The sequence below is a fragment of the Bactrocera dorsalis genome, chromosome 2, assembly GCF_023373825.1.
Source record: "Bactrocera dorsalis isolate Fly_Bdor chromosome 2, ASM2337382v1, whole genome shotgun sequence".
NCBI lineage: Eukaryota > Metazoa > Arthropoda > Insecta > Diptera > Tephritidae > Bactrocera > Bactrocera dorsalis.
Genome location: NC_064304.1, coordinates 82,297,921 through 82,320,224, shown reverse-complemented (window position 1 = coordinate 82,320,224; position 22,304 = coordinate 82,297,921). Strand labels below are relative to the sequence as shown.

Genomic DNA, 22,304 nt, shown 5'->3' with positions numbered 1-22,304 from the left:
TTCGTTCGGTCCAAAAACCTACATGTATCAAGATTCAATTAAGGCTAAGTAAAAGAGAAGAAGTTGATATAAATTGTGCACCTTGGAGCAAGATAAATAAATACTTAAATACTTGACTACCGATGGATGAATTCTGACTCCAATACCCAACTTGTGCAGAATCTAATGTTACATCCTCTGCAGGCAATCGAAACTACCAGTGGAGGAACAAACTTTTCATAAGTACACTAACCGCTTGGAAGCAACTCAAAAGTGGTTAAAAGTTTCTTATTCGGAAAAAATATTGAATCTTTTATTTAAAGAGGTCAAGGTTGCGACAATGAATGTTAAAAAAAATCTTCCGAAGAGAATTTAAATTTCTTTCCGAAAAATTTATTCCGTTTTCCTTTCATCAACCCTTCCTTTGGGTTTAGTAATCCAAAAACAGACCTCTGTGATACCATATTTCATCTAATATTTTGTAGATACTGCCGTCTTACAGCAAATTATTTTCCACCTTTTTTCATAATAGTGCTACAGGAACGTAAACGTGAGTGTTGTTGTTGTCAGCGGAAACACAAGATATCTGGGAATTAGAATGAACGGAGGTTAGCGAAGAAGGTGATCCTAACAGGGATCTCACTTGAAAACCACTTAAAGGCTGGTCTGTGCTACCTAAAACTATCATATTGGTATTTGTTTCAGTTCTTACCTGAATTAATGAATTACTTTCAGGTTTTTATTTTCTCAATAATTCTTCTAAATTTTTTTTATATATAATTATACTTGAGTTCATAGATATACGATGATATACATAGTACAATATACAGCACTGGTTGAGCAATGCAGTTAAATTAAAATTTGAACATTTTTTCTCAGTCCCCAGCCCACTGTGTTGATTAAACAAACACAACCGACTTCGTGCAAATCCGAATGTACTTCCTTGAATGCACGAATGACCATATAAAAGTAGCGCCCCACAAAACGCTGTCCGAAAGCGATTTAAGCGCAGCGCGCATTACTTACCTCCAAATACATTTTGCGCTGCAACTGCAACTGCAATTCACGGCACCGCACTGAATTTGCAATGAGAGCGCAAACGATCTTCGATACTCGCAATGGAGCGACCGCAAGCGCCGTTGACTAGGTGCGTGTGCTATCAGCACTATAAATTTATATGACACACTCACGCATTGTGCTAACAAAATAAATAATCTTTTGGTTTACACTTAGCAAAATGCTAATAAAATTTTGTTTTCCCAACAGCTGTTGCCTCGCGCAGCGCTTGTCTTCACAGCCCACAAAGCGACCTCATGACTGCTGCTAGCACAAAGCACAAAGTCGCACCCGCATCCCTCCATCGTCTGCAGTCGGTCGGTGGTTGTCCTAAGCAGCAAGCAAATTGTACGCATGTCTCTCTTGCGGTTTCTTCAGCGAAACATTTATACCTTCGCCACTTAACTTACCAAAGCTGCGGCGCGCTGCTCTCCAAGCATTTGCGTCGCTCACTTCAGCGCGTTGTTTATACGCGGAATGTAGGTGATCGCTGCTCGGCGTTGTTAGCTTTGTTTGCGCCAATGCGCTAGCTTCGACCGCAGACGTTCGAACTGCTATTGCCGCCGCAGATATTTGCAGTGGTCGGCGCTACCGCCGAAGCCAACTGCTTCCACCTCGATCGCTTTCGTGTTTCTTCTGTTGATTTTGCAGCGCTGACGAGCTCTTATTCTCGTGTGCGCGCGTGTGTTTGAGTGGTCGCCGTCGCTGAGTGCGCCTGGTCCGTACTGTATTGGCTTGCTGAGACGGCAGCGCCTCGATTTCCGATCAGTTCAAGTTTTTCATTTGCGCCGAACGCAACGTAAACGCAAGAAAATACACCGGCTAGCGAAGCGTCCTGCTGCAACCAGCAAACCCACGAGCGTGCATTAATCAGTCAAAAAGAAAAATTATCGTATTAAATGCGAAAAAGTCAAGTAAATTTGTGTCGAGTTGGAAAAGTGTAAATGTCAGGCAGCATTTAAAGAAAAAAGTAAGCGGAGCGTGTAAATTTCAACAACAACACGAGCGCCGTAACAGCATGCGCAGCGCGCGTTTATGTTAATATTTTTTTCTTGTTGTTTGTTGAAATAGTGAAATATTTAAATTTAAATTATAATATTTTATTATTATTTTTAATTTTTTTAAATAAAATTTTGTGCATTTTCCTGCCTTTTCGGCTTTCGTGCGCGCGCATTATCGTGTTAGTGGCGACATTTCTTCGGTAAATGGTGTGCTCAAACAAAGATGCCGTTACCGTTAAGGCAATAACAATAAATTCAAAGAGGGTGCAGTTAAACGAATACAAAAACAATAATTAAGAAAACGAATAAAAAATTATGGCAAATTTGGGAAGCGACCAAGAAGATTGCCCAAAGTGGTGAAAAAATTATTGAAAAAAACATAAAAAATATAAATAAAATAATAAATAAAAAAATACGCAAAAATTAAAAATTAGGTTTTTCAAAAAAATGAAATTTATTAAGAAAAAAATAACAGTTTTGAAAATTACAATAAAATTTACAAAAAAAAGTTATTAAGAGTTAATAAAAAAATTCTGCAAGATACGAAAAAGTTGAATAAAATCTATAAAGCTGAAATAAAAATAAACATAAATTAAAAAAAGGAAACAGTTTTTATTATCGGCTTTTCGTTCAATAAAAAAATGCAAAGTCACTTTACGAATGTCAACAGCTTCTCAAAGAACCGTGAATTTCAGTGCTTAACGAAGCAGGCGGTCGTTTAAATTTTCCATATAATTTTTTCTACGTCTTTTTTGCTCAAAATTTAAGCAGCGCGATGCACAAAAATCGAAAAACGACTTAAGCTCTTTTTTCGTTTCAAAATTTTTATAATGTTGTGTTATTTAAAAAGTAAATGTCATGGCACAATTACATGACAATTGTATATTTTGTGGAGAAATAAGTTAAAAAAATAAAAGTCACAAAACTAAACAATAAGAAATAATTAACGGTTAAAATAATATACATTAATAATATAAATTTGAACCAATGAGTATGTCTTGAATATAATTAGACTAATATTTTATTATTGATAATTATAACAATATTAATTTGAATAATAATGATAATAATAACAATAAGGATGAAAATTATAACACGAAATATGTATATAGTAAGATGTCAAAGTAAAATAAAAAATAATAACTTTAATAAATTAGTTATAAGTGCTCTCCAAAAAATGTATCAAATGAAATAAGTGTTAAAATTAAATATTGTAATATCAGTTTGATTTTCGATAGAAACTCAAACGAACTTGCTGAAAAGTAACAGCGCGTAAATGAAGTGGTGACGACAGAATCCCAATGGTCTTAATCAATTTTTGTTGAATTGTGTTTATACTAAAAAATACGAAAACACTTTTTTAAATGGTATTTAATATTTTTTTAGTCTTACTTTATATTAATTTTTTTTAATAGTCTTTTATATTTTTTGTTGTAAAATTTGACAACTATGGCGAGATAAAAATGAAATTAAAAAATCGGGAATACATTTTTTTAAGCTTCAAAATTTTTTTAAATTAAAAAATAGTTCAAGTATACTTTTTTTTATTTTTTATTTGTTTTTAATTTTATTTTTTTATAGTCGTTTTTTAATAATCCTTTTTTATTAATTTTTTATCCCTTAAATAATTTTTTTTTTGAAAAATTTCCAACACTGGCAAGATGAAAAAATTTAATATATTATAATTTGATCTAATGGAATATGAAATATTTGTTTTTTTATATGCTATATGAGTTGGGAGCTTTAGCTAAAGTAGCTATTCCCAACTTTCAATAGATGTCAAAAAGTTCTAAATTATCCCTTTGTGATTTTGTAGTAATGCGTTCGATTACTTGATTCAAAATTAAAAAAAAGTAACAAAAGTCAACTGTGGATGTCCTAGAAAAACTCCGAGTATAGATATCAATTGTAAATGTTTATTTTTTGTAGCGACCCTAGTGGTAAGAGCCTTTATGACCCGCTTAACCCTTTAGTGTAATGAAAAAAGCACCCAGTCCTGGTGAAATGAAGTTTGTTCAGCAAAAAAATGTAATAATAAAGCCACTTTGATATGCACCTAATTATGTTTTTCATGATCTTTCTTACTTATATTTTTCTTATATTTACTCTGACCCCATTCTACCGTGTAAAAACAGAATTCGCTGTAAGTATTAAGGTAGATCTATGGCAAAATCAAAAACAAAAAACTCTCTACCCAAAATTGTTCATCGAATGAGAACCGGCATAGTAAACCTCTTATCAGCTTTTGAACGTACCTGATACGTTAATCTTATGTAAATATTTATCACATGCTGATCAAACTTCAAAAAAAAAATTAAAAAATTAAAAAAAAATGAAATAATTGTATGATTCACCAAGCGTTGTCATAGTCTGGGCGAGTTTGCATTTTCTTTTTGGCATTAACTTTTTCTGACTTCAGCTGTTTTTCGTATTGTCTTAGCACAAATACATATTCACAAATGCATAATGTATCAATAACCCGTGACTGTTTCTATTTATGATATATACATATTTATTCAGCTGATATTCAGAGCTAACTTAAATTTAGCGATTAAAATAAATTTTATTTCTTCATTTGAATTCCGAAGAAAGAAGTCTTAAAGTTCGGAGAACCCGTTCAGGGTTACGTCTAAATTTTAACTGTTACTTGGCTTCGACTGTAAATAGTTGAAAGAAAAGATTTGAAAGTTGAGAAGTAATTATTACTGCGTCAAATAATACAAAAAATAAATTAACAAACGGATTTTTAAAAATTGTGCAAATTGTTATTATTATTTTTTAAATTTGAACATTAGAAAGCTAATATGCTTAGTATTTTCATAATGCCAACATATCTTTTAAGCCAACATTATATTTGAGGTCAGCCTCTACTTTAATTGCTGCTATTTTATTGCACGAAATACGAAAATGGATAGTGAAAAAAATAAATTATATATCTTGGAAACGATTTTTTTATAATTATGCGTACACAATGACGATTTTGAAATATAAATTCTCAAATTCAAGATGTTTAATAAAGAAAATTATAAAAAATTAAATTTCATATTTTATATGAACATAAAAATATTAATAAAATAAACTTCTTTATGAAAAATATAATGCATATAGTCACTTAGAATGCAAAATAACATAACATCACTTTTCATAAATTACACGCCAAGGAAAAACGATATAATAGAAACCACTTATATTGAAACAAAATTTGAGTTTTGGTTATATATTGGTTAAATCTGAGAGCGGAAGCTGAAATCTAGATGCTACATTTGTATGTGTATAGTATGTAATATGATATAGTCGTAATAAATAAAAACTCAACTTCGATTCATTTGATGATACGTTGTTTTGCATTTTAGGTGACGAAATGAAACTCAATAATCACAATCTTAAAACAAAAACTCGAATAAATACAGTCTGTTAAGACAATAAGTTGTCGTTGAACGCGACTGTTAACAGCACAAAAATAACTGCAAATAAATTCAATAATTTATGCAAAATCTTAAGACACAAAGACGCTTCCCATTTACCACAAAACGTTTATTATAAGCAAGCGAGGAAACTTAAAAACAAAACGCCTAAATTTAGAACACACATGAGAAATATGTCGGGCGATTTGTGCGCGAAAAAAACGTTTTAAGTGCGTCTGCTGATTTCCACGCCCCACATTATTGCTTAACTGAAGACATGAATGCGAAATTAAAAAAAGAAATAAAAATAAAAAAATTTATTATAAAACAAACGCAAACACGGCCGGACGCAGCTTTTAATCTGCTGTTTACTTTCAGCGCGAAGTTTATGTATGCATGTGTGTGCAGTGATTTTGAAATGTTTTTGCGCGGGAATAATGTTTGTTTGGAAATGTGTCAATTTCCGTTGTGATAGCTTTTAATTTTTGTCTAAGTCTAAGTGTTACTAAAATAATTCCAAGTTGATTTCAATATTTTTTTTTTTTTGAAAATATTGTAATATTTTAATAGGTAGTAATTCTGACCGAAAATTCGACAAATTAGCGCTGCAAAATTGAAAACCTTGAAAATGGCGCAAAACATTTTTCAGAATCTAAAAAATTTGCTCACTGTCAATATTTGGACTAACCCCCTGCTCATGTCAAGTTCAATATTTACGAATTTGTAGTAAGCGCAAGCGATTTCAAAACTATTTATAAAATAGATTAATCGATTTCTTGGCAAGTTTTCCAAATTTGCCAAAGACACTTCTGCGCAAATTGCGCACACACATGCATATTTCGTATGCTAAATAAATACACAAATTTCACGGTTTTAGCAAATATTTATTTACAAAAAAAAAATAACGAAAATATTATGGAAAATAGTATAACAAATTTAAAAATGAATAAAAAAATACACATAACAATTTTCGAAAATATTCCAATATAAATAATTAAATAGTAAAAAATAAAAAAAATTGAAAATAGTTAAAAAAAATTTAAAATTAAAAATAAATTCAAAAGCGCTAATTGTCAATATTTTCGAAAATGATCCGAAAAGTGCTTTAAATACATACAAAAGTGTTTTGCAAATTTATAATTTTTTTTGAAAATATTTTATTTCAGGAAGAAGTGAAGCGAATCGTTTGCAAGGGTGCTTTTAAATACACATAACAGTACATGCAAGCATATTTACAGCAGCAATACAAGCAATATCTGCTTACGAAGTGTGTGAAATATTGAAACATAAAATCGATTTCGATTACTAATACAATTTTTGATTAAAAAAAATTAAAAAAAAGTACCACGAAAAAGTTATTAAAAAATACTAAAAATAAAAAATTTCAATAAAAAAATTCAAACTTCAAAAAAATATTATTTTAAAAATTATTTCATTTTACGAACAATTTTTGAGTGTTAAGCGTACTAATGTTTGTGCCGTCGAATTATATTTTTTACTAAACTACATTACTGAGTGTTGAAAAATCCTACGAAATTGTTGAATTTGAAATGTGACTTTTATAAGTGTTGGTGTGTGCGTGTTTAATATCAACAAATTCGAAAGCAACAACAAAACTTGACGACAAATCTAATTTGTGGTGTTGTCGCCAATCAATTGCCATACAATCAGAGTTTTGGAAAAGCAATTACGAATTCTTTCCGACGACAACAAAAAGTTTAAAAGGTTGGTTTCAATATGATTTTATTTTTTCATTAATTTAAATTTAGTTTTATTTATTTTGATCAAAAATTCTCAAAGAAATTCGCAACTGAGCTGCACTTTTATATTTTATTATAGTTTTATTGCGCAGTTTTTCTTTTAATTTGCCTTAAACACCACTCTTTTATTGTTTTTACGAAAATAAATCTCTATACAACAGAATATAGTAAGATCATCTACTTTAAAAAGTCGGTTTTGTTGTTAAAAATATACATAACTAATTAAACTCTTAACTCAGTACGCACGCCAAACCTTAAACTTGAGTTTGTGCTGCAACAAAAACACGTTTAAATTGTGGTTTCACATATTTAATAATTCCTCTGAAATTGTTCTACGAATTTTGACAGGCAAACTAATTAAATGGAATTATATAGAGAATACCAACGAAGAAACTTAAATTTTTTTTTTAATTTGTACCATGTATTAGGGTAACTGAAAGTTTACCCTAATTTATTCCTACATAAAATATATTATTTTATTTTTCTTTGTACTTATATTCTTAAAGATATCAATATCTCGAATAGACATGGATTGAACTCTTTTGTTTCTTCATATGTATAATAATATGTGGGTTTATTCTTAAGAAACTTGGTTCATATAACAGTGATATTGCGCAGATAGCTCCGTAGATACTTCCACTTAGGGGTCCAAAAATGTATGCTGTTCATCGAAACACTATTGTTGACAATTTTCCAAAAATAATATGGTGTCCAAAAAGCGGTCTTCACGTTCGTAATACATCTAAAACACAATAGTCGGCGATTAGGTTTAAATATTTCCTTCCGTCAGTGAGACTTAGATTTTAAGGGGTCAGTAGGATAATCTGGCCTGTTTATTTGACATTTTTTTCTTAGAAATTTTTATTCTACAATAGAACTTTTTTCACATAAACAATTTTTTTTTGGAACTTTTTGATGACATCTGTCCGAAAATTGGCTGGGTGAATGAGATGCGGAACAGAAAATGTAAAAATAAAAAAAAAAAATTGAAAAAAAGATTAACCTACCAGTTTGTTTTTCTGTCTGTATTTATGTACATACATATACAAACTAGTACCACAGTTTTTGAGATATCGAACTAACACGTCCTCTTGTCCCCAAAAAGCTGAACATTTGTAGGAACCGATATCGGATAACTATAGCATATAGCTGCCATACAAACTGCCTTACAACTGACCGGTCTTGCAAGGAATATTTTGCGTTTGTGAAGTTATTGCTTCGGTGCAACAAAAGTTCACATTTTTTTGTTTTGTTTTTATTTCTTCATTCGCTGCTTATCTGAAACTAATTTTGTTAGTGCTTAACTTTTTATTCACCTTTTGTGGGTTTCCTCCTTCGGCATTTTCGCACTCTTCAACACCTAAATTCGAACAAATGTTGACAAAATAGCTACAAGTATTTTAATTTTTTAGCTGCTGAGTTCAGCAAATACTAAATAGCGGCAAAACACCCAAAAGTCCATTAAAAATTAGTAGAGGCGTGAAACAGTTGTTTCGCTTCTTTGCCTTCAATATTTAATCCGATACAAACACGCATATATACATAAGTATGTACATATGCTTGAACCGACGAATCTGCATAATCTCGTATAGTTTCGCATATTTTGGTTTTTATTGTAGTGTTTTGTTGTTGGCTTTGCTCTCTTTCGCATAAGTTCACACGCGTATGCAAATCAGCCAGAACTCTCGTTTTCTATAAAATTAAACAATGGTTGGCAAAGCAAGCGTTATCGATCCATATTCAACATCTTCTTCGTGTTGTTTTTTTTATAATTGTTTGTATACTCACTTCCACCTTTGCCTTCGTCAACCCCAATTCGTACTCTAACCTATTTTTTCATATAAACTCTTTTCATGCAAACTCTCGCTTCTTCAATTCGATCGTAATAGCCGACAACAACAACCATACAAATAATTGTTTATGCATGGGTGGGTGTGTGTGTGAATCGCTATTTGGTAAGCCCCCGCGAAAAAGTGAACGCTACAGCGGTAAAGTTGGGTTCGAAACAATGGCAGTAACCATCACGTGGTTGGTTGGCTCTTTGATTGAACGGCTGGCGCGCTACTCGGTCGTTGGCATAGACCAGCGCCGCGCACTTGGTCCACATACTCGTAGATATTAACAAATACTATATATGTATATACATACATACGATTCCTCCGCACCGCCAATAACGCTAAACGGCTCAAATGCACTCACATATGTATGTACATATGTAAATAATATATACCATATACGCATATATCTAATTATCATGCATATTTTTGTTGTTGCGTCTTCACTAGTTGTCTCATTGTTGTTTTCGCCTGCTTTTGTTTTTCTTCATCACCTTTTTTTTAATTTCCTTTGCATATAGTTAGCATTTCAATAGTTTTTCGCTTGCTTACTAACCCTTTTTCGAGGTAACCCAATGAACCATGTAAAACATAATTATGGTTTCGACATGCTTGCCCACAAACGAGTACTCACATGCTCACTCACATACTCGCTTGTGTATATACTATACATACATACTCGTACATGCAACAGTGACTCCATATTAAATATCGTCCACTGAGCTTCTAAACATCTTCGCTATTATTTAATGTAGACCTGGTTAGTATCTACCATAATATTTACTATATTATTTTCTTAAGTAAGCGAGCAATCGAACACTCGTTAAGAATGAAATGCATGACATGATACATTAGAACTCAAAAAGCTTCTTAAACTGAACAATTAAAAAATTTCAAGATGTCTTTTTTAGATTAGAAGCTTTTTTTGCTTCTAATAAAAGCATAAATAGAACTCGTAAAAATGGTTAAAAAGGAGAAATATTTCTCTTCGAACATTTTTTTTTTTTAATTACAAAGAGATTCTTTTTGAAAAAAAAAACAAAAATCCCTACATTCAAAAGTGTTCTTAATAACAATTTTGGGGTAAGAGAATTTTTTTGTATAAATTGTTCTCTCGGAAAAATTCTTCATTTATTATAGATTATATCTAACCCTTCTCAAATTTCTACTAAAACTTTTGCCGCAAGACTTCGGCCTCCGAGATAATCGCCCTTTCGTTTTAAGTAAACAAAACTTTGCTCGCATTTCTTCTCCTTCAACTACAGCCTCTAACTTTCTAATAAAAAAAATGCTTCTAAGGGATCGACTTTATTTAATTTGGCATAGCTAGGTTCACTTTTAAGCTCTATATGGTGATATATAATATTCAAAAACAAAGCAATTCTTATGTACACATATATTAGAATTAAGTTTTTAAGTATTCTTCTGTAAAATAGTATAGTAAATCATACTGTCAAAGTATGGGCATGTTTGTAATGCATATATTTCCGACATTTTTTTGGGAGTGTCCTAGTTATCTAGCTAACTAACCTAGCTAAATATCATATCAGTTTCATGTTGTTGTAGCGGCACTGAGATTTCTCGAATACATAGTTTTAGAGATTTAAAACAAGATTTGATAGAATCGTCTGTGGTTGCTGTAAAGGTAAAAAATATCCAAATACTTTTCAAGAATACAATCGATTCAAAGCATTTTTAAAGATCAAGAAATGAATCTCTTTTAGTGAGTTTTAAAAACTTCCCCATTTTGGTTTTGGGAAACGCTTCAAGAGGACAATCTTAAGTGGGAAAAATCTGCCTTGGTTTCAATCGGACAAAACCGACTGAAATGGGAAAGGACTATATTAACGGGGTTTCTTCAGATTATGCAACCAAGTGCGACTTCTGTAATACCTTTAGATACCAATTGGTGATTAAATTGAAGAAGTTCTATTGAACTGCCATATTAGCTCTATCCAATTTGGAAATGACTTTGCTTAGGCATTAGGCAGAGCGTTAACACATGTCTGATTAGCAGTCATCCATCAGTTAAGTACTAGTTGAAAAAGAAAATTTTTTACCGTCTTAGTTGAGTTAACCAGAACTTAAGTGACCTATGGCTGCTAACCAGACATTGAGAAAATGGTCCTAAAGCGTCTTCTTTTTTATTATTTACTATTTAATAAGATAAGAGAAGTTCAAACTTTAAGCTTCTTCATTGCGTTGCTCATGTAATTCTGCATCTATCGATCCCTTTCTTACGCTCTTGTAAAATACGACACCACAAAAACTAGTTAAAAAAGAAAATTCTTTACCGTCTTGGTTAAGTTAACCAGAACTTAAGTGACCTATGCCTGCTAACCAGACATTGAGAAAATGGTCCTAAAACGTCTTCTTTTTTATTATTTACCATTTAATAAGATAAGAGAAGTTCAAACTTTAAGCTTCTTCATTGCGTTGCTCATGTAATTCTGCATCCATCTATCCCTTTCTTGCGCTCTTGTAAAATACGACACCACAAAAACTCGCCAACGAAACAGAAATAACAAACTCCAGAGAGGCATACGACAGAAAAAAATAATGACCTTCAATTCCACACAAACCAATTGCAATATTGCATCACTCTTGTCCACTGTGCGCGGAGCAAACAAAAAAACGAAAAGAAAACGAAAACCGAAATAGTGGAAACAAGCAATGAGCGCTATTGTATTCGGACAAAAGCTTTTATGCACACATTGCAATAACTCTTGTACGCTTATTATGAATGCCTAGTTTTTGCTTTCGTCACGGTTGCATGCAAGGTGGAGCGGCGCGGCGGCAACGTCTTTTCAACTTCCCCACGCTGACCTTTGTTGGCTGCTAGGGTGCTCCAAAAGCACGCCTAGTCACAGTCGGCGCGGCTTAATGCGTACATATGTATACATATGTATGTATAAATGCAAGAGCGCTCATTTGCAGCTGTGACCGTTCGTGCGTTTCTCTTTCGGATCGTGGTTCGGACTTGGCCGGCAACCACTTGAGCGCGCCCGCTTATGAGTAATTCTGTTGTAATTTATTACAACTTCAGGCCAATGACAGCAATAATGACGGGAAAGTGTATATGAAAAAAAAATAATTATGCATACTCACATACCTACACACACGCAAATATTCAGTAGGTAGCTAGGCAGCTCTATGCGTGTAGCAAAAAAGCAGCGTTGACACACTGAAATCCGTCCAACAAAATCAGTGGCTCAAAATCAACAAAAGACAAGCAACAAAAATGTAATACGAGTATAATGTAAATAATAGTAAAATGCTTAAAAAGTGGAAAATGCAGGAAAGAAATAATGTTTTTGCGCGCTTAACCGCATTTCATGTGATTATTTAAGGTCATCGACTTAGTGGCGAAATGAAAAGGTTAATAGTTGTAAGTAGTTAACGCTTAAAAGCTGCTGCTTTTGAATATTGTCGGTGAAAATGCTGTTCATACTTTACGTATTTACATATGTATGTATGTATGTACATAGCATATGCGTTAATATGATGAACAGGGTGTCTCATGAGCAATTTTAGCGGTATTTTAGAGTTATTGGAAATTATTAGGCGAGAGGTTTATGGTGAAAAATTAGCCGTATTCGATTCGCCAAAAAAAGAATTGAGTATAATAAGTTAAGTGGTTCCCTCCACATAGTGCATGACCGTTATATATTCTTTCTCTGTTTCTTTTTACCATTTTGGTTTATATCATTTGCTTGTTCGATTCATTACTCTCCAAGCTTTGTTGAATTTGAAACACCTTTTACAAAATGGGATAATCGCGTTTTATTCTGCCTTCATTTATATTAGCTTATTTTATTTATACCAATTTATTCAATTCATTACTCTCCAAGCATTGTTTAATTAAAAAAAAACTTTTCACAGAGTCGCCATTTATTTACACCAGTTAATTTGTTTTATACCAGTTCATTTTATTTATAACGGTTTTTTATTTAAAAGTTTTCTTTATTTATACCAGTTTATTTTTTTCTGATTTATACCACTACTCTCCAAGTTTTTTTCTAATTTTAACAGACCGTTTTTTTTTAATTTCTATTACTCAATAATTTAGCGTCAAGTTTTAGACCAAATAAGTTAGCAACATTGCGTTTCCTATGTAGGCACCCCTTATAAAATGTTATATATTTAATCTTGCAATTCTCCTATGCCTTTTACACGCTTGTTGCCCAGGCACTACCAAACAATAGACCTAATTACAACAAAAAACAATGAATTTAGTTTCGACATGACTGTTTTAATACCCTTAATATGAGTTTATATGTACAAATTTATATAGATACTCTGGTGCGCTGTGGTATATGATGAAAGCGGCAAGTAAAATAAAGAGAAAATTTATTAATTTCAATTTTATATATATCACACATTAATCGGTAACAATTTGAAAACTAATTTTCGAAACGTTGCAGGCATATTCTTGGTCCATTCTAATATAAACGATATCACTTACGAGCAAACTTTTCTGTTGTGTCCATGCATTATCGTTTAAACGACTTTAAAGTCAATCATATGTATTTAAGTCTTTTATGCAATTAGCAAAATAAATTAATTACCGTTAATTATTCCGAACACGAATTTTATGCGGGAGAAAACAGGGAGGAGAGTTAATTACTCATTTTCGCACTGCACAAGCGCAAACGCTAATAAATCATATAAAATAACAGATATTAGAATTCCTACAGCATCTGAAAGCCTCTATCATATGTAGACAGTTTCATTTTATTATTTTATTATTGAAATAAACTATGAAATATAAATGGCAAAATTATATTAAATATTCAAAATTAATAAGCGCCAATCAATGAATATTTCATAAGACAAATTAATTGTCTGACATTTGCTTGCGATCTTTGTGCACTTATTTATGTTATTATATAATACCATGTGTAATAAATAATAGTATATCAGGGCAATTTCATAATTGAATTCACAAACGTGGTATATTAGATTTGCAGGGGCTACCTCGGCTGATCCACAACGTGTCAGAGTTAGACAATTTCAAATATATTATTTCTATGTCAGAGTTCCTGAACCCAGATACATATATCTGGACTGAGGATATGTTATAAGATCATAACAAACCTGCTATGGAGACTAATTTGAATAAAAAACAAGACTCTTGTATGATTCATGTCGCCCATAAATAAGTATGTGTTGGTCCTGTAGCATATGCCATTGCCAAGACAGGCGTATTTACGAAAACGGAATGAACCTGATTTTTTTACTGTCAAGAACTGTCAGCTCTATAGAAACTCGAAAAATTTAACTAAATTTTTTTCCCAATACCAAAGATCTAAAAGTTGAGACTTAAAAATCATCAATCTGAATTTTTAACGCCCTAATCTAATATACCAGTGTTTACAGAAAATTATTATTTGCTATGCCTTCATTTCGTTTTGCTATGCAAGTTAAACCTAAAACGTAAAATAGAACTGTAAAAAATCACATTGATATCATATTAAAGGGATTTTTCTCATCACCTTTGCTATAATTCGGAAGCCTATGTTGTCATCTTAGAAATGGATATTTTTCATATTTTGTATTCGTGAATGAATTTTTTTGTCACTCCGTTTACTATGCCGGCAAGCTTCTCATTCATTTTATCTGGGCAATATTTATCTCGATTTGTTTTTTATTATTTTTTCCAACATACATATACAAATGGTATATACATATTTGTATGTTTCTGTACATTCAGTTCTCGTTAGGTTTCCGTTTTCTTGTTTTCGATTCCGCTTGTGAGTGGCAACAAGCGATTTTAATTCATTTCATTCACAAAAACTAATCTCACATTCTTACCCAGAATTATTAAGATAAATAGCTGTCAGTCTAAATGTATTTTAATAAGTTTTGGAAGCTAAACTCCAAAAGACATATATAAAATATGCAAATATAAGAAGCTGCTGGCTTAAGGCATAATATAAAATACATAAAAAGACTAAAATGATGTACCTGATCAAATCCAGCGAATTAAAACAGCTTTGAAGTCAATTTAGTGTTAATAATCGCGTCGAATTATCGAAATTGACAAAGCGTGATAAGCAAAATTCTATGAATTCTACTTCTAATTCTACATTCTAAATTGTGTTCATATGTATGCCCATATATATGTACATCTTTCAATCGCTCCACTTTTTGCTGCTTTCTGCATGATTTTTATAATCTGATAACAATTAGCTTCGTGCCAAAAACGTATGCTAATTTTTAGGAAACCGTTTGTAGTCGTCGAGTAAATATTGCTCTTCATAAATAATCTGCTTAGATTTAGGTCACTCATATATAATATGGTCTATACATAAGTATGTATGTGTATACACGTCCATGCAACTTACCTTTTAATTTATTCGTGGTGATTTTTATTGACACTTTATGTCTCTTTGCAATAGTTTTTATCAAATTTTAAAATATAAAGCGGCAAATTCGAAATATTCGAATATACATACTTACATACATACATATACATATTGTTGTGCTTAATTAAATGTAACAAATTTCTGGAAATCTGAAATGTGAATTGGAGATAAAATGAGAAATATTGCACATTTTTTTCAAGAGACACTGACTTTACTATTTGACAATCAGCTAATTGTGGCGTGACGTCGCAGCCAAAAAAACAGCACTAAACAAAAGAAATATAGAAAACGTTACAGTTATAAAAAAGAATTTTTAAATAAATCTTATATTTATATTAAAAAAAAAATATTTAAATTGTACGAAAAAGATTTGCAAATCATTTTCAAAAATGTTCCACAAAAATTTCCATTGAGCTGTCAACCTATTGTAGGGATCTGAAAACCAAAACAATCAAAACTTGTTAACAAGTGCCACTAAAACATAATATATAATGTTTTTTGGGTGTCGTTAAACAGCTAGACAAGAAAAGGTTATTGGTTATCAGTTCATTTTCTGCGCATTATTATAGCATATATAATTGACAGCTGTCAATCTTTACAACCTAACTCCTTCTATAGTTAAAGTAAACAAATTTGCTTGTCGCAATTCGAATTTTTGAGCAAACTCGAAGATGATTCACCGATTATAACGATCCTTCCACCTTGCGATGTCATTTTGGTAGCTCAGTTTTACTGCCTAGTAGGCCTCAGCATTGGCGACTACCTTCTCCTTAGCGCCAACTTTCTTTACAGAATGCGTTACGCCGAAGTCTGAGTACAGAAAAAAACGCTGGTGAACAAATCGGGGAATTAAGGTGAAAAAGGCACAAAAAAGGCAGTCCGCAGGCGAAGGAATGAAATGGTTGGATGCCGCAGCAAATTTAAATTGAAATAAGTTTGGTATAGCGATGTATTTATTCTAATAGCAGTAATGCCGAAGGGTTTCACTGCCTTGTAGGTAAAAAAATGCCATATTTTATTTCTAAAATATATTTAATTTAATTTATTGCACTTCACCAAAAGGCATCAATCAATGGAATCGCAACAATCAGCCACTATCAGGAAGGCGCTGTGACAGTGCTTATTGTGATACTCAAAAGCAAATAATTTTTAAACAATAAAAAGTCGGAATAAAAATTAAAATTCGCAATGCCAAACGAAGGGCTAAACATTACATTGAATAATAATAGTAATAAAAATAATTTCTAGACAATAGTAGAATGCGAATAAACGAACCTTGTCTTAGCCATTTGCATACGCTTTCAATGCGAATTTCGGTTTGTAAACAAAACACGGAACCATTTCGGTCGATCAAGGTGTAACCGCGTTGTAATGGCTATCGCCTATATGCGCACATTTATGATTAAATATTTAAAGCTGTCGCTAATACAATTACTATCTGCTTTGCATTTTAATATTCTGGAATAATTGTGGATTTTGTAAATATTTGTACAGACAAACGAGTAGGTGTGACTTGAATGCGCAGATAATCGTAAATAGTTTAGTTGTGCGCTTTTATGTCGCCCGGTAATCAAGTGTAATCAGAAGTAATCAACTGCGTCTGTTGAGCTTTTGAACGGCCACTTAAACGCCTGCTTGGCTTAATCTGCATTTACAAGTTATTGTTTCGGTTTTCAGTACTAAATGTGTGCATAAATTTGTCTTGATTTTGCCTAGCGAGTCGGTTTATTTTATTGTCGTTCGTTATGTGGCATTAATTACGGAAGTATTTATTGTATAAAGCGTATTATTTTATTATCGCTTTTTGATATGTATGTATGTATGTGGGCTACCGTCACATAAACACCGATTACATGCATGGTATATTAATCGGTTTTAATGAACATAAACTAACTACCTCTAGTACTGAGCAAAGAAATTGCAAGACCTTGCAGGAAAAATTACGATGACAACGATTACAGTTGTGATATTTTAGAGCTTGTTCAATCTGCTGACGAAAACGCACTAGCTTAAGAACGTTCTTTACAGATGGTTCCGGTTACTTTCCGGTGCGTTCCGGTTACGTAGACCCGACTGTTTGAACTAATTCTGGTTCACATACTTTTTCTGTGAAATATATTTCGCTGAAGATGCAGTATTTGAATCGATTTTTCTCAGACTATAAAGCTAACTTGTTAATGGCAAAAGCTTATGCCGCAAACTTTTGAATTCTTGAAGTAACTCTGAGAATTTGCAAAGTATGGGTTGGTTTCTCTCGGACAAACTGGAATTTGAAAAAGAATTGGTCCTTATTTTACATATAACTCTGAACAAGGAATATTAAGTTTGTCATAATATTCCTATATATAAATGATCAGTGAAACGAGCTGAGTCGATTTAGCCATGCGTGTCTGTCTGAAGATGTTAATAAATGAAGAATTTGCTGGTGGTAATCTCATAGAACATCAGCCTTTATCTCTAGAATCAAAGTTGTAAGTTGAAATTTTGGTAGATGAAAAAACAGTTCATTTTTTATGAGATCTCTGAGAAGTAACATCCCCATTTGCTCATTTTGTCTCCAAGACCATTAAAATAAAGCATCTCTCGCTGTCTGTAGCTTAGGCAGTCGAGGTTTTATAATTTTTTTTTTTAATAATAAACCAGCCGGACCAGCCTTAGAAAGTTGCTCTTCAAATAAGCGATTTTTCTTACAGGGACACCTACCAAGTGAGTGAAACAGTGGTTGCTGCCAGCAGCATACTAGACTACTATTTCACAGTCTCGCAGCCGTAAGCTTCGGCAGGTTTGACTGCATAGCTGTTCATAAACGCTTCGTTGAGTATTTAAAAGGAAAAAGTTAAATAAGAAGAGCATAAAAATATTAAAATTCATGCCTATTCAATTTGATTAAACTTCCTGGGCTTCCTTTTATTACTTGAAACTAGTTTCGTAGTAAGTTCACCATAAACGGAGAAATGATTGACGCACAGACACATCTTTTCTTCCTGTTGCCTTTAAAACTTTTTCGGAAATTTACATATATACTTGTGCTTGTATATACGAATATATACGTGCTTATATGTAAATATGTAAGTCTCTGTATATTATAATATGTACATGCGACATATACTCTGAGTTGTTACTAAAGCACACAAAGCACGTACTGCCATCAAAATAGATTATATCAGGTAGCTATTGGCGGCGTGGCAAGCGGCAGGGTAATCAATTCGTGCCAAAAATTAAATATTTCAACAATTCAAATATTATGAAACCTCAGCTTATAGCACTTCTGTGACCATAAAGATTTCAATTGTGAGACAAAAAATTTAAATTATTAAAAAGAACGAGTGGTAATTATGAATTAGCTATGCCGCAGCTGTCGAATAGTTAAAAGAAATACATTGTTGTCGCTTTAAGTATTATACCTTAGCTACCTGAACAAATTCTGGAGTTCTTAATTGTATCCGGGCACGCAAATTTAATAAATCAAATAATAGCTGGTTACTTTACACGCTTTTGTCAGAACAAATTGGCGCTTGTGGTTACAAGCAAAAAGCGCCTTAGTTCAAAAACGTGTTTTCGATACCAAGAGCAAAAAAATAATAATAAATTTCAACTGCCTTTCACCAAAATCTTAAGAAAAACTAAACGTATTTATTATCTTAGTCTTTCTTTATACTTAAAAGTGCCATTCAAGCTTCAAATCTTGCAAAAAAATATTACTAATTTTTCTTGTGACGTTAACATTGATTTCAGTTTTAAGTTTGATACTTAAAGAATCCCCGGAGAGTTCCTCAAACTGTAAGTGAATAAAACAAGCTGTTTTGAAGAATCTTTAGTGGCAACTCGAGCTCTTAATCTATTACAGACGGATTTCTGACTTTGGTGATCTTAATTATAGTAAAGTAGTGAAAACAAGTTAACTCTTTGTGAATAATACAACCTTTATTTCTTGATTTCGATTGCCCATGATAATGTTTCTGACGTGTATGCAGAAATAATTTCGGCTCCAGCAATCAAACAGTTACTGCCTCTGAAACAGTCTTCACCGACTATCAAAACAGAAAGTGTTGTCGGTCTATTGCGTGCTCAACTCTTTCACAACGACTGACCACGCTCACTTATTGGTTCAGGCAGAATTTTTAACCTAAATTTAACTAGGTCAAAGACTAAGTGCATGAGTCATCATGTGCCTCAGATTATAAATCGGTTATTAAAAATCTGCTCATAAAATCCATTAGCCACGAATTCCATTTGAACTAGAGTTACTAGCTCTTGAATATGTGGGATTATGTGTACACTATAAGCAGATTTTAGTTTAATGTTCCTCCAAAAAAAAAACACCTATTTATTATCCTTATCCAATTATACTTTATTGCAAAAGTAGCTCTGATATGCGAAAAATGTCCAAAAAATTATATGGATGACTAAACTAATCAACATAAAAAAATTACTCGATTCTCTAATATTTCATAGAACGTTAAAGCTCATTTAATGATCTGAACCTGTTTTAAAAGTAAAAAAGGGATGAAAATATTGGATAAATTAGAATATCTGACTACTAACTCTACCATAAGAGTAGTATACAAGTTTTAAACATGGGAGATAAAATAAAAATGTTCAATGGTGAGTTTCCGGCTTTTTTATTTGAAGACTCAGGTCCAGTTGAGATTATGCTGAGAAACTGCACCAGCCCTACAAAGTTTCAAGTACACTATTTTAATAACGACCTTAAAAATAACTCGAAATCGGATTTCAACCATGCCTACGTAGATTAAAGCGATATTATGAATTTCAACCGTTCGAAGCTAGTTGCTTTTGCAATCTGTCAACAAAATGCCTTTTACATACACAATCAAGCTTGTCACAAAATAGAGGAAAGTGTGGTTTAACCACGCCTCTTTTTATATAACGAATATCGGTCTATACTACTTTCAATTTGTTTTAGAATTCTAAACTTCTGTCTTTAAATGTTTGTGATGAAAATATATATATATTCAATTTGAGAGCGCATACCTTATCCGGCTTTACTTGAGCTTTGTACTTGTTCATTCATTTTAGAATATTTCGAAATTTTTTTCCACATATTGACATTTATTGGTTCATTGTTTCATCAGTTTGTGAATCAATAATAATTTTCCTTTACCGATTTCAATGTACAACCGATGACAACCCATTAATTTATGACTATTCACAGCAGATATTGAAACATTATGACCATTTTGTTTCTTTTTTGCGATTATCGAATGACTTCGAAAATCAATTCAAATAGACGGCGAATCGTTAGAATGCGCATTGGAAGCACATGTGCATAAGTGCTTACTTAACAAATGCTTATAAGACTTTCGAAAATATAAAAACAATTTACTGGGCATGCCCGGCACGTACAAGTAATAGAAATATAAGAAAAAGTAATGAAAAATCGAAATTGAAATCGGGTAGTTAGAATTCCGAAGCGTACATGCCACAGAAAGCAGGAACACAGACACTGCGCGTTAATAAAAAGAACATGAAAATGATTGAGTCAAGTGCCGAAAGGCGACACATGAACTGAATAAGCCGTTTCGAAAATGAAAACGAAATTTTCAATTTCATTGTTCTATTTTCATTTGCACTTGAAGTGCTGAAATTATTAAGACACATAATTTTAATTCGGCGCCAAATGCTCCAAATAATTTTCGAGCGAAATCAATTACGTTACGAATAACGCTACAACAAAGCATGAAACTGGCGAATAAAAGTAAAAAAAAAGCAAATTAAATATGACGAAGCGTGAAATTAAGTGTAGCTCAAAGCGCTACGCAGTATTTAAAATTCTGCGCACACGGTTGCATGCGACAAAAGAATTTTATTGAAATTGAGATTCGAACAACGTGCACAAATCACAGATAATGCCAGCGCCCACAAAAACAAGTAAATGAAATAAAAAGCTTAAATCCCTCAAACTCTGTATTGACGCACAATTGTTTGTGTAACGCAAATAAATACACACTTTCGAACTGGCGGAAGGCCAAACAGAGCTTAAATGCTTGTAAGAATTTTTCAGACCCCTGGGCGTATGAGTGACATAAGCGACTGCTGATACTTTGTCGTTCTAAACACTTATGTATGTATGTAGGTATATCTTTTTTTGTAAATATTTACCTGCCGTTAGCAGGAAGCGCATAGCGGAACGCGCTACCTACAACAAATATACACATATGCAAATACATACATGCATTTATAAATATAAGTTGCTTGGCTTTGTACAGCATGCGACACGCCCAATCAGTCGCAAACACTTGTTGTTCTGGTTCGAATTACTGCAAGTACTCGCCTGTCTAACTAACTTTTATTTATTAAAGAAAAACATGCGTACACACTGCGCCACATAGCGATGTTTTTATAGAAATTTATAGACTTGTGCGTGTGTGTATTGGCTCATTGAGCCAAAAGTGACAGAATAATAATAATTGTCGCACTCATGACTTATTTGTAGTGACGGAAGTATTTATTATGTACACACATTCATATATGTTGTTTAAGTAGACTACTTGCTTGAGAACCAGTTCAAAGCGCAACGCTTGGCTATAAGTTGTTTGGTACACTGAAAAAAAAGTTTAAGGAATATTTATTGTGGCGAAAAGAACACGTTACAATGAAAGCTGTTATTGGGTAGCAAGTAAAAACTATTTTATTAGTGTAGGTTAGTGCTAAAGGAAACGATATTATAATATTAGATCAAAACATTATTTAAGTTAGATCAGTAAAAACCTCACTTTTTGATAATCTCGAAAATAAAGACAAATCTCGTCACTTTTTATAAGGAAATACAATAAAGTTGTTTAACAGGTATCTGCCAAAACGCGCTTAAAAGATCTAATAAGCCTACTACTACTGAATAATTAAAGACAAATACAGCTTAGAAGCAACTGTATGATTA

The 22,304-nt window shown here is 32.4% G+C and overlaps 1 protein-coding gene across 15 annotated transcripts in view; it reads left to right on the top strand.

Moving 5' to 3' along the window:
- The window catches only part of LOC105226572 (TLD domain-containing protein 2), a 240,692-nt gene that overhangs the window by 59,432 nt on the left and 158,956 nt on the right, over window positions 1–22,304 (top strand). For 2 of the 15 annotated variants that reach the window (XM_049450516.1, XM_049450515.1), the window contains exons 1-2: window positions 1,705–2,005; window positions 6,607–7,165. The exons of 2 other annotated variants lie outside the window; for them this stretch is intronic. The gene's annotated coding sequence lies outside the window, so the exon portion shown is untranslated. Of the gene's footprint in view, window positions 1–1,702; window positions 2,006–6,606; window positions 7,166–22,304 lie in introns of those variants that run through there. 11 more of the 15 variants (XM_049450510.1, XM_049450512.1, XM_049450511.1 and 8 more) reach the window with 11 other exon arrangements.